Genomic DNA, 12,908 nt, shown 5'->3' on the forward strand with positions numbered 1-12,908 from the left:
AGATATGATTGGAAGCTGAGCCACCTGCTTCCGTAACTGGCAGCAGGATCATCCTTCACTGAGGTTGGTCGCCGTCCTGGACCCGCTCATGGGACCCGGAGTGCCTCTGGGCAGAGCCCTGAGCCTGCGCATCCCCGTGTGTTCATTTGCCAGCCTTGGCTGCTGTGTTCCTTTCCTTTTCCTCTTTCTCCTTCTCTGCCTTCTCTCCTTCTCAATCTCCTCTGAGTTCTCTTTTATTGTTCTCTTATGTAAATTCTGCCATTTATGTGTTGAATGAATCTTTTACACTCATTTGCATGGGTGGACTCTTACTAGTTGCTATTTGTTGATGGTTTACGAACGTGACTGCACAAAAAATGCATTGGCTCCTTTGATCCCTACAAGGAAGGTGTAAACTGTAGTCCTCAATTTAAAGATTAAGAAGATGAGGCTCAAAAAGTGATAGAAATCACCTAAGAAGCAAATGTCAGAGCTGGGATGGATCCCAGGCCTCACAGAATCCAAAGCCTGTACTTCCACCTCTGTATGGTGTCACCTCCCTTTGTGGGCCCTGCTGCGTTTTAAGCCTTATCTCAAATTGCCGTATAAAAGCATTTCTCCGCTACAGACATTGTAGGCACTGACCAAAAGAGAAATTACCTTTTTATGGGGAAGCAGAGGGGGACACAGAGAGGTCCCTGAAATTGGAATTGGCTAAGATTTGGAGGCTGCCCCCGAATCCCATGCTTTGCCAGACCCTTTTACACACAGGGCCCTGACCCACTAGGAAACCTGTCTGTCCTAGCAACCCGCCATCCTGGGGTTATAGGGGAACCTATGTCCTTTTCCATGACCTCCCTCAGCAACTGGGGCCCCCATGCCACCCCACACTCCCTAAGCACTGCTGGTTCCCTCCATTCCAACCCTCCTGGCAGCTGGTTCAAAATCAGTGCCCTCTTTCATCTTAAACCCAAACCCCCCTTTCATCTGAACCCAAGATTCCTGGCATCAAATATACGTGTGTGTGTGTGAGATTCCACATGTAACGATATTCCGTAGTTCCCATATATCAACACTAATATACTGCCCGCCTCACTCCCTCTCTGCCTCTCGTCTTATTTCTACCTTTGCCTGGGACAGTTCTCAGAGGGCCGCTGTCCTGACAGCACAGCCTCCTCTCAGCAACGGAAGAGCAGCTGAGGATTTTTCTTGAGTCTCCACAACAACCCGTGAGAAGCAGAGTACAATCACGCAGGAGTTCAACAAACACCCCCTAGTGGGGTGATTGCCCACCAGCTCAGGAAGAGGCGGGTCTCTGCCTCTGGCTTCACGAACATAAAACTTTCACACACACAGCCATAAAGTCCAGGGAGAAGTAGGGAAAAGCCAGCAGGAAACACATATGTTTATCCCACTTAACTGGCTACAAGCACAAGAGGCTGTCCTATCCCCGGGACACAGCCCAGGCCAGGCTCATCGGTCTCTGCTCTGAGCTGTTTTAGTGGCTGCGTCCATGAGGACCCTCCTCTGACTGTCATCTTCAGAGGGTCGGTTTCTGGGTATCGATTACCAGCCTTGCAGCTGAATAACTTCCGCTTCTTTCCTGTCTATAAACACCATCTGTTTGGGAGAGCGTGGTGACAGGAAAAGGAAAGAGTGCTAAGCAATTAGAGAGAGGCAAGCTGAGTGTGGGGTGGAGCTGGAAAAGGGGGTCTCCTTCAGTTGGAGCAAGCTCCAGAGGCAGGCAGCTGCGACGGGATATTTCCAAGCAACTTGAACTCCCCCAATGAGGCAAAGGCGGGGAAAAACACTGGTATTGAATGACCTTCACTGTGACCTTGAGCACAGTCTGTAATTATCTAGGGGAAAGATTTTATGTCAGGAGGATATGGGGGAATGTCTCCACGTGTGTCTCATTCCCCCCAAATCCATCAACCTGCCCCTACTGTAGAGAGAGAATACATCTCCAGGGGGGCTGCTCCCCCCAGCACACACCCACAGTTATCCCAGTCATGGTGCAGTGGTGGCATCTGAATACACACTGATTTCCCTTCTCTGCAACTGTGTTTCCTCAGGACCCTGAGCTTTTGGAATTCACACCCTCAGGCTCAGTCCTCAGTGGTGTGCTTTCCCCAGTGTCATCAGCAGATCCACCGTGAGAGCAAACAGAGGCGTGTCAAGGGTGCCGGTTACCCAGTTCTGACTACATTGGATCTACCGCATTGGAAGACACAGGGGTAATCTAAAATACTCTTCTGGGCAGGAGCTTGGAATAGAGTCCACTGGAATGGAGGAAAGAAGCAGTTTCACAAAGATCAATGTAAACTCAGTGGCACAAAGAGAAGCTGTGATGTCACAGCAGTTTTTGTAAAACAAGAGATTTGGGGGACTACTTCCTAACAGAATCTGCATAAGGCAGTAGTGTCCTATAGGCTGCTAAAGGAGCTAAGGCCATTTGGGGCCATGTATTAACAATTATGGTACTTAGGTCCAGATTAACTAGGGTGGATCAGTTCTTAATGCTGGTGAGATTCTGGATCGTGGGTGGGCATCTTGAGCAACGGGAAAGACATGCTGAATGTGAAGATTTGGGTTTGCATCCCAATTCTTCCACTTAAAGATTGGTTGATCTGGAGGGAGGGGGGGCATCCATTGTACTGAGCCTCAGTTTCCTGATCTGTAATATGTGAGCGCTAATGCCTTTCTTACACATTCGGTGGTTTGGAGAGAGGATGGAGTAAGGTAAAATATTCTAACGGGCTATTGGAAGTCATGATGTCATGTCCAGTTCTCAGTAGCACATCCCGGGTGCATGTTTGAGCACGCAGGGGGCATAAGGCAGGGTGGGCTGCAGGGTCCCCCGAAGACCACACACCTCGCGAACAGCATGGAGGAGCAGAAAGCCCAGGGGCTTAGTCAAACTTGCTTTATTAACCTTAGGATCTTAGGCTAAGTTATTTCAATTCCCTGAGCCGCAGTTTCCCTATCTGCGATGCAGATACAGGGAATTTGAAGATGATCACACCCTCTATCTGAGGCACTTGGCATGTATAACAGGTAGTCAGGAATTGCTCGATTCTTTCCATTCTGAAGGAACTGAGGACGTGTTGCCAGGAGGAGGGAAGTCTGAAGAGGGACCAGATTGTTGTTTTCCAACACTTGAAGGGTTGTCATTTGGAAGTGAGTAAACTTTTGATGTGTTGCTTTAGAAGCTAAAAGCAGTGGGTGAGAGTCCCAGGGACTTCTGTTCAATAAGCGTTGAGCTTTCTCCATTGTTCCACAGAACACACTGCTCCTTGACACTGTAAAAGGCCTCCCTGCCATGGGAGAGAGGACAGACAGGAGGTCCCTTTCCACCTTAAAATCCTAACATCATTTTCCTTTAATTCCCTCGTATGTTTTCATGCACAGAGATAAAACCCGTGAAGGCAATCCCGTAGAGGCTTATGACAGCTACTTCAGTGTACATATGGCTTTAGCAAAGAAACTCCCTCAGCTCTACTTACAGGAGGATGGGTGCAGTAATTTAGGGACATTCTTCTGCCACATTCTCTGTAATAAAAACAGCAACCTGATGTCTTCGCCAAAAAGCTAAAGCCCAGGCAGGTCAAGTAAGGAGCCAATGGCCAAAATCAGACTCTGCCCCTGAGAATCTGGAGTAAACTTAACGCTGGCAAAATTGTGATCTAGGCAAAAGCGTTCCAGCACCCTCGTGCCCAGTATTTTACTTTACTCTTTCAATCACATAGAAAAGTACAGAATAATATAATATATACTTCATGTATATACCAGACAGATTTAACAAATCTTCACTTGTGTCATATTTGCCTTAGACCTTTAAACAAAACTACTATTTCTTCGTTTTCTATTTTATTAATTTTCCCTTGATTTTATGATTTTCTTCTCTGTTCTTTGGGTTTTCTCTGCTGTCTTTTAAGAATCTTAAATTTGAAAATTCATTAATTTTTATATCATCAGTGTATGATTCTATTATTGAGATCCAATTCTAACTATCCTACCACTTCCATCATGGAATTATCTTTAAACCATGAGTTCTTTAAGAGTGCCTGCTTTAGTTTCCAAGTATGTTAAATTTTTCAGTTGATTTTTCATTTAATTGCTTTTAAAAATTGAAATTTGTTTGAAAACTGGGTCCTTATGTGTGATTCCTTTCTTAATTTTTCATGTGTTCTTTAAAGGATACATATTATCTATTTTTACTGGAAGCAGACCTCTATATCTGTATTTCTTATGTCAAAATTTTTTTCATCATGTTGAACAAATCTTCCATACACTATCTAATCATTGTTTACTTGATCTGGCACTTTCTAATAAAGATGTGTTAAAAATCTTCCATGCTGGGCTTCCCTGGTGGCGCAGTGGTTGAGAGTCCGCCTGCCGATGCAGGAGACACGGGTTCGTGCCCCGGTCCGGGAAGATCCCACATGCCGCGGAGCGGTTGGGCCCGTGAGCTATGGCTGCTGAGCCTGCGCGTCCGGAGCCTGTGCTCCACAACGGGAGAGGCCACAGCAGTGAGAGGCCCACATACTGCAAAAAAAAAAAAAAAAAACCTTCCATGCTGACTGTGCTTTAGTTAATTTCTGATTCTTTTAATTTTTACTTTAAATATGCGAGGGTTTTATGTTACGTGCATACAAGATTATGCTTACTGTACCTTGTGGATTGATTTCTGGCATGATGCAATGTCTTTCTTTATCCTGAGTAACTTTTTAAAAAATTAAATTCTATTTTATTTGTCATTAATACTGTAAACGCTCCATCCAATTAATATCTGCCTTGAATATCATTTCCCAGACTCTTCTTCTTAACCTTTCACTGTTCTAGAAAATTTCTGGCTTTGGTTTGTTGTTCATTTGGTTTAATCCATTTTGATGGTCTCTGTCCTTTAACAGGTAGGTTGATTCAATTTATAGTTATTGTGATTAGTGCTAATACATTTGAACTTATTTCTACTTTCTGGTTTCTCTTTATCAGCTTTTACTTTTCTTCTCTTTCTTCTCCTCTACCTTCTGTTGGGCTAATACAGTTTTCTATATTCTCTTTGTTTTCTTCTCTTTTTTCTGATACTCTTGATGGCATCTCTATCCTTTTAGCATTCACCTTATTTTTATCAGTATCTCTTGTCCCCTCGAGAACAAGGCAAAAACCTGAGTATACTTGCCCATTGAATGTCTGCTTCTACCCTACCTCATTCATTCATTCAGTCAGTCAGTCAACAAACACTTACTGAACACCTCCTGTGTGACAGGCACTGTGCTAATGTTTGGAGGTACAGCAGAAGGCAAAGCAAAATCCTGTCTCTTGGGTGTTGATATTCTAGTGGGAAACTGATATATACTCATGCCTATTTCCTCTTATTATTATCCAGAACTTCATCTTTAAAAGAATAAAATGCACAAAAGTTTGCTTATTTTTCTTCTTCTGGTCATCAGTAATTAATTGAGTTAGCCGATTTCTACCAATTGCTTGTTTATTTCTGTGTTTGCTGCTGTTTCTTGATTCCATTTGTTTTTCTGTCTAGATTTCTTCTTGCTAAGTGGCTCTTCTGTGAGGCTCAATGGGTAGTGAGCTTAGTCTTTGTCTACAAAGGTCAGGCATCTGTCTCCACACTTGTACGACACTAAAGCTGAGTAGAATTCCAGGCTAAGAGATATTTCCCCAGCATGTTGCCCATTAACTGCTAAAATCAACTGCTGCTCAGGAGAAGCAGGCTTTCGACCTAAGTGTTCCTTTATAGGTAATAGGTCATTTCTTAAGGCCAAAGATTTTCTGTTTATCATTGATGTTCTTCAGTTTCACCAAAATGTGTGTATGTGTGGGTTGAATCTTATTTATTTTTCCCAGTACATAGAGAATACCTTTAATATGAAGTCCACAGCTTTATTCAGTTCTAGAATACTCTTCTTTTATTCTTCTTACCTATTCGTTCTTCAAATAATGCTGCTCTGGAATTTCCTCTTTCATGCTTTCTTGGATTTCTATTGGTACATGTTAGAGCCTCCCCACCTAGCTTCTGTCTATCTGTTTCTTTCTCAGTCTCTGTTTCTCTGGCCTTCATTCTGTTGTACAGTATTATCTTCATTTACTCTGCCTGTTTCTAGTCTAGGTTTTACCTATCCATTGAGTTTTTCAATTATAATCACCATGTAGTTTTTATTTTTCAGATTTCCAATTGCTTATTTTTCATATACTCCTGTTCATTCATTTATGGTTCGTTATTGTTTTGTCATATTTTGTTAATGTCTATGAATGATTTTTCTCCCTGGGCCTTTAAAGATCCTCAACATAATGAGCTTAAAAATTCTTTTATTTAGTTATATTATTTTAATTTCAAATTGAATGAATGATGAAATTGATCTTCCTGATAAAATTTGCATAAAATTTTATTTTTCTGCCTAGAGTTCAAGTTTCCAATTTCGTTTTCTGGCTCCTGTTTTGTGGGAAGTTTCTCTCTGCCTCTCCTAGTTCTGCTACTGTCTTTCCTGGCTCCCCACATCTCCATAGCAAACAATTCAGAACCGGGTCCTACAAAGACCTCAGGGATATTTCAGAATCAGGCCACAGCTCAGCTCAGGTCCTCTTAAAAGGATGTGTCTATGTCTTCCCACCTTCCTCCCCGGACATCAGCTATGAGAAAACAGAAACCTTGTCACCTGTTGTGGCAGCTTTTTCCAGCCTTTCGTTTTTCACACTGGGGAAACGCTGCTTTTAGGCAGAGACCCTGTTTCCATTTCCCTACCGTATAGCACTCTCGATCCCTGTGGTCCCTGGGGAACTGTACCCCAGACCAGCACTGCCTACTTATGGCCAAGAGCCCAGCAGGCCAGCATGACTTGGTAATGAGGGGAAAGTCTTCAAATCCTGAACAATCAGTGCCACCAAAGTCCAACCCTCTTCCCATTTTGGCAGATTCTCCCCAGGCTCTCAGATCACATCAGCAGTTCCCAAATGGTACTTCATTACGGGTCTTCCCTTCCCGCCAACAAAATACGCCCTTCTTCAATATCACTCTGCTGGAACCCTGATCTTCTCTATGCAAAAGTTAACTCGACTTCCCTAATTCCACTCACACGGCAGCTGTGAAAAATTATACGTAAGGGAAGGAGGAGTCACAAGTGTGATTTCATATTTGTAGCTGTCTCTGGTTCCAAGATGGTGGAAACCATTCTTAAGGACCAAATCCAAGGTCAGTGAGACAGAGAATCTCTGATGTCTTCATTGTAATACTATTTTGTTGTATTTGCTTTTGTTGTCATTGCTATTTTGTTGTATTTATTTTTTTATTTTATGTCTATATTTGATTTTAGCCACTGAAACTTGTCAGAGCTAACAACATTAGCCTTTGTTCAACACTGGGAAATTAAAGGAGTACATTTATTAATGTCCTATTTAGACTTTTTTCTTTTTGTTGTTGTTGTTTTGGCTGCGTTGGATCTTCGTTGCTGCACGCCGGCTTTCTCTAGTTGCAAAGCAGGGGCTACTCTTTACTGCGGTGCATGGGCTTCTCATTGCGGTGGCTTCTCTTGTTGCAGAGCACAGGCTCTAGGCGCGCAGGCTTCAATAGTTGTGGCTCGCGGGCTCTAGAGCGCAGGCTCAGTAGTTGTGGCGCTTGGGCTTAGTTGCTCCATGGCATGTGGGATCTTCCCAGACCAGGGCTCAAACCCGTGTCCCCTGCATTGGCAGGTGGGCTCTTAACCACTGAGCCACCAGGGAAGCCCCTATTTAGACATTTTGACAAGGATATTCATTTTCTCTCAAGAAAGCAAGAGCTTTGGTGTTTACTACAAGTCATTTAATAAACCCCTCAGCAAGTGAAAATATATTTAAATTCCGCAAAGGGGTCTCACTTTCATATACTGCAGGGACCAGCACTGAATCCTATAGAGTGCTGACCCTTTATTAATTCCCAAGGTCCCACTAAAACCACCAAGGGAACTTTGTATTATACTTGACACTAAAAATAGGACATGGCCGAAGAATTTATTTTTTAATTTAAAATAATAGTATTTAGATTCCACATGTAAATGATATCATACAGTATTTGTCTTTCTCTGTCTGACATTTCACTTAGCATAATGCCCTCCAAGTAAAGGATGCCAGGCCCCCTCATTCCTGGTCCCCTAACTTATGAAGCCACCTACCCCAGTTGGTCCAAACCCCAAAAACTTCCAAGAAAGGGGTGGAGGGAAGTAGCATCCTAGAGCCTTGCTATTCCAACTGGCAGCATCAGCACCACCTAGGAGCTTGTTAGAAATGCAGAGTTTCAGACCCTACCCCCCGCCTCCTGAATCAGAATCTGCATTCTAACAAGATGCCCAGGCGATTCCTATGCAGAGTCAAGGTTTGGGAAGCACTGACTTAGGGACACCTACACAGGTAGGGAACAAAGTGCCCACCTCACCTCCCGCCCCCCACCCCGGCCCCCAGTTTCTCCATTCACTGCCCCAAGTACCCTCCCAGATGTTGACTGCTGTAGGCAGGGAGGAATTTGGTGAGATTGCTCCAAGGGGGAGGTGGGTGAAGAAGGCTGCTCTCCGGGAAAGGCATTCGCCCCATGGTAAAGGCCAGGTGGGTAAATCAGGTTCCAGACGTTCTGGCAGCTGAGAGGGCTGGGATGCGGGGATCTCCTGCCCTAGAAGTCTCCTCCGCAAGAGGAACTCTTGACCGGCTTCGTGGACACCCTGTCCCACGCAGGGTAAGGAGGCTGCTCTCAAGCCAGCGAGGCCCCGGCTGCCCACTGAAGTCGCCTGGGAGCTTTAAAACGGCAGCATCGGGTCCCACCTGCAAGGGCTCTCTTTCAAACGGTGTGGGACAGGACCTGGAAACCCTGATTCTTCAAAGTGCCCATGTGGTTCTAATGGGTGGCCAGGACCGAAAACCACTGAGGAAGGCAAACTCGGAAAAATTAATATAGAAACTCAAGTTAGAAATGCAAAAGCTGGGCCTACGCTAGCTGCTTCATTTGCACTGCTGGCCTCTCCCTCCTCCTCTTCCTAGCTCCCCACTTGGCAAAAACTGGAAATAGTGACGGAGGGAAGGAGAATGTGGCTCCGAAGTGCAGCGGAGGCTCCGAGCGCTTAGCTCCTGGTGGCAGACATCCTGCCACATCTGTCGTGGCCACAGGGCCTGGGTTCAAGTGAGAGGCCTTTCTGATGGGAAAACCAAGCAGGGCCCTGGAGGGGACCTGGCGCGGCTCCTGCGGACCCCGGGCGCCCAGCTTAGGGCAGGGAAGAACTGTGGCAGCTGTGTGGCGCTCCACTCCCACACCGATTCTCCTGGGTCTTTCTGTCTTCGGCTATTTGTTTTTCAAGTTTCCTCTTAAAGCCCTTAGCCTCCCTTTTACATTTAGCTCTCACAGTCCCGCTGGGATTCCCATTTTGTAAGTTCGTAGCACTTGCCTGAGTGATACAAACTCGTTATTTTGATTTTTTTTATTTAACCAATTTCAGACCGAAACTTTAAACTAGCTAATCCATCAAAAGCCACTTACCTGCACACATGTGGGCGTGTGTGTGGCAGCAGGGTGGGTTGGTGGCAGGCGTTTTGCATAAATCCGTTTTCAGCAGGTCGTGGTTATGAGCAGCTGTGCAAGGGCTGCATCAGCTCAGACATAATCCCTGCCATGTAACCAAAGCAAAAGCATGATTCCAGAGACTTGGGGAACTCCCACTCCTCCAAACCTCTGATTTTTCTATCTCAGCTACTCCGGCATCCGTAATGACCCCACATGCAATGCCTTGAGCTTTTTCACAAATTCATGACTAAAATGTAACTACTCCTGAGAGGTAGACAATAAGCCCCTATCAGTTACTACTGTTTGCGTGTTCGTTTAGGAGCTATGTCCTCAAGGCATGAGACCCCAGAGAGGCCACCTGGGGCCCCAGAGCACCTGAGAGAACCAAAGAACGTTGAGTGGAGTAGACAGGGTGTCCAGAGGATTTTCTTTTCTGTTTTGCGGTATTGCTTGTTTTACATTCTGTAAAAGGCAAAACTACGGAGACAGGACCAAGATCAGTTGTTGCCAGAGGTGGGGGGAGGGATGGATGAATAGGCAGAAGGTTTTTAGGCCAGTAAAACTATTCTGTATGACACCACAATGGTGAATACATGTCATGACACATTTGTCAACACTCATAAGATGTACAACTCCAAGGGTGAGCCCTGTAGAGACACAGATGTGGAGAACAAACGTATGGACACCAAAGGGGGAAAGTGGAGGGCGGGAGGTGGTGGTGGGATGAATTGGGAGATTGGGATTGACACGTATACACTAATATGTATAAAATGGATAACTAATAAGAACCTGCTGTATAAAAAAATAAATAAAATTCAAAAAAACCCAGAACAGTGAGCCCTGATGTAAACTATGGAATTTGGGTGATAACTTCGTGTAATGTAGGTTCATAAATGTAACAAATATACTACCATGCTGGCTTTGAGAGTAGGGGCTTTGATAGTAGGGGAGGTTGTGCGTTTGTGGGGCAGGGAGAACGTCTGGTACTTTCTATTCAATTTTGCTGTGGACCTAAAACTGCTCTAAATTGTTCCCCCAAATTCCTGCCATATGGCAAAAGCTAAACACCTGCAGGGAGACGATTACACCTGACAGGAGGCATGTAGTGGATAGTGTTTGGGTGAGGACTGAAGGGGAAGAAGCCCAGAGAAAACTCTACAACAGAAGGCTTCGCCACCAAGATCACGTGGCAAAGGGCCTTCCCCTCTCCTACATCTTCCTGAAGCTTCATGTGGCTAAAAGCAAAGGCTCTGGGGGCAAATGTCCCTGTCATTGATATGTCTGCAACAATGCAGGGAAGCAGATTTAAAATCCAGAGAAAACGTAGGTAGAATTCATGGCCAAAAACGATAGGGAAGAATGTTCACGAGGACATGGGAGCTTAAAAATAAACAAATTCTAAGTGGTCAAACTCCAGTGACCTTGAGGAAGAAAGCGTAAAGCCCTGTTTGATGAAAACCAAGCATCTAACAAATCCTTCGCCCACCTGGACACTCATTCTGGACATAAGGAAACTGAGTCTCATCAGTTACAAGCTACATATCTAGTAGGTGGAGGCAAGGCTTAAACCACGGTGACTCCAGAGCCTCTTTCCACTGCACCCCCCGTCCCCATGCCTCTCATTGGAAACTAAGCGAACTGCTGAACCCACAGAGTGGGGATGGATGGATCTCCGCCTGGATTTTCAGGTTGAGACTAAACAGACCGACCCGTGTGCTGGGCCAAAGGCTACTTAGTAAGACGAGGTACTGAAGCAGAAACCCGGAGACCGTTAATCAAGATGGCTAGCATCAGCTGGGTGTGGGGAAGGGAGGGGAGAGGGTAGCACGTAGAAACGGTGCATGTCTGGCTTTTTCCTACCATGCAATCTGCAGATGACTTCACGAAGACGAAATGGAAGATGTGAACAATCAAGCATCCTAATCACATTTGCTCCTGACTAATCTGTGCGGACGTTTCTCAGTGGTCTTCAACCCTGGCCGCATGAGTCACCTGGGCAGTTTTCAATAGAGCAGACGCCAGGCTTGCTTCTTTATTTAAAGATTCTTCTACCTGGCTTACTTAAAAGTCAGACCTCTTCCACTTCGCAAGAATGTTTCATCTGCCCAGGCGTGCTTGCTTGGGACAGTGGCAAAAATTTTATAGAGGAGTTTAGAGCCCACTATCTGGTCGTTTCAGGGTGTGTGTGTGTCTAGCATCTGCATAGGACTGACACATTCATTGTCAAAGGGAAAAAGGCAGGACTGAGACCTGTGGGTTGGGAAATCAGAGGTTCCACCACTAACCTTTTTAAAAAACTGAAGCTTAATTCCACAGTAGAAAATTTCCAGTTTCTGATAGAAACCTAAATCGATCTTAAAATACAGAATAGCAAACACCATTTAGCTTCTGTGTAAGTGTCCTTGTGTATCACTGAGTCCGTTGTGAGCTGAGACATGAGCTGTCTGTCCCTCCACTAGGTGGTGTCTTGAAATCCTTCCACTGTTTTTGTTTTTTGTTTTTTTTTGCGGTACGCGGGCCTCTCACTGTTGTGGCCTCTCCCTGTTGTGGCCTCTCCCGTTGTGGAGCACAGGCTCCGGACGCGCAGTCTCAGCGGCCATGGCCCATGGGCCCAGCCGCTCTGCGGCACATGGGATCTTCCCGGACCGGGGCACGAACCCATGTCCCCTGCATTGGCAGGCGGACTCTCAACCACTGCGCCACCAGGGAAGCCCCTTCCACTGTTTTTTATACTTGGTCTTCTCCCTTCTCGGTGGGTATCCTTGCTTGGCCAGTGTCCACCAGACACCTTCACCTTGAGGTTTCTAAGCTGTCGTGAAATGGAAAAGCAGTTGCTCAACCACGTGAGAAATGTGTGTCCCAGAAGCATACAGAAGCTCCCAACAAGAGGTTCTCCTCAGTGAATCCACTGCCACACCGCAGTGCTAGTTTTGTCTGCCCAGATACAGGCCTGGTTCCCGTTCCAGACATCGAGGCTGCAACTGAGACTCCAGATAAAAGAACATCGACCCAGCACTAACTTCCATCATTTCCATTTGATAAAGACCAGTAGCCTCTGAAAGGCCAAAAGAGATCATACTTTCTAACGAGCCACAATCAAATGGCACTGGCTGAACTGTGTCTGGGCTCTTACCTGTCTTTGTAAAGTTTATTTCAGAGCGCCAGGCATGTTCAAAGGATTACCGAAAAGCTTAGCCACATTACGGAGCTTTTTAAAGTTTATATTAACCAACTACAGAACCCCAGAAAGATGATAAAATAATAAAGTTTTGACCCAACATTTTGAAATTCCACCTTTAGTTCAGGGACGAAAAACCTACTTTTCTTAAAAAAGAGTTTATCAAAGGGCACCAGAGAATAATGTTTTTAGAAAGCATCCTGTAAATTTTTCTTT

This window comes from Leucopleurus acutus (assembly GCF_964270905.1).
Source record: "Leucopleurus acutus genome assembly, chromosome: 13".
Classification (NCBI taxonomy): Eukaryota; Metazoa; Chordata; class Mammalia; order Artiodactyla; family Delphinidae; genus Leucopleurus; species Leucopleurus acutus.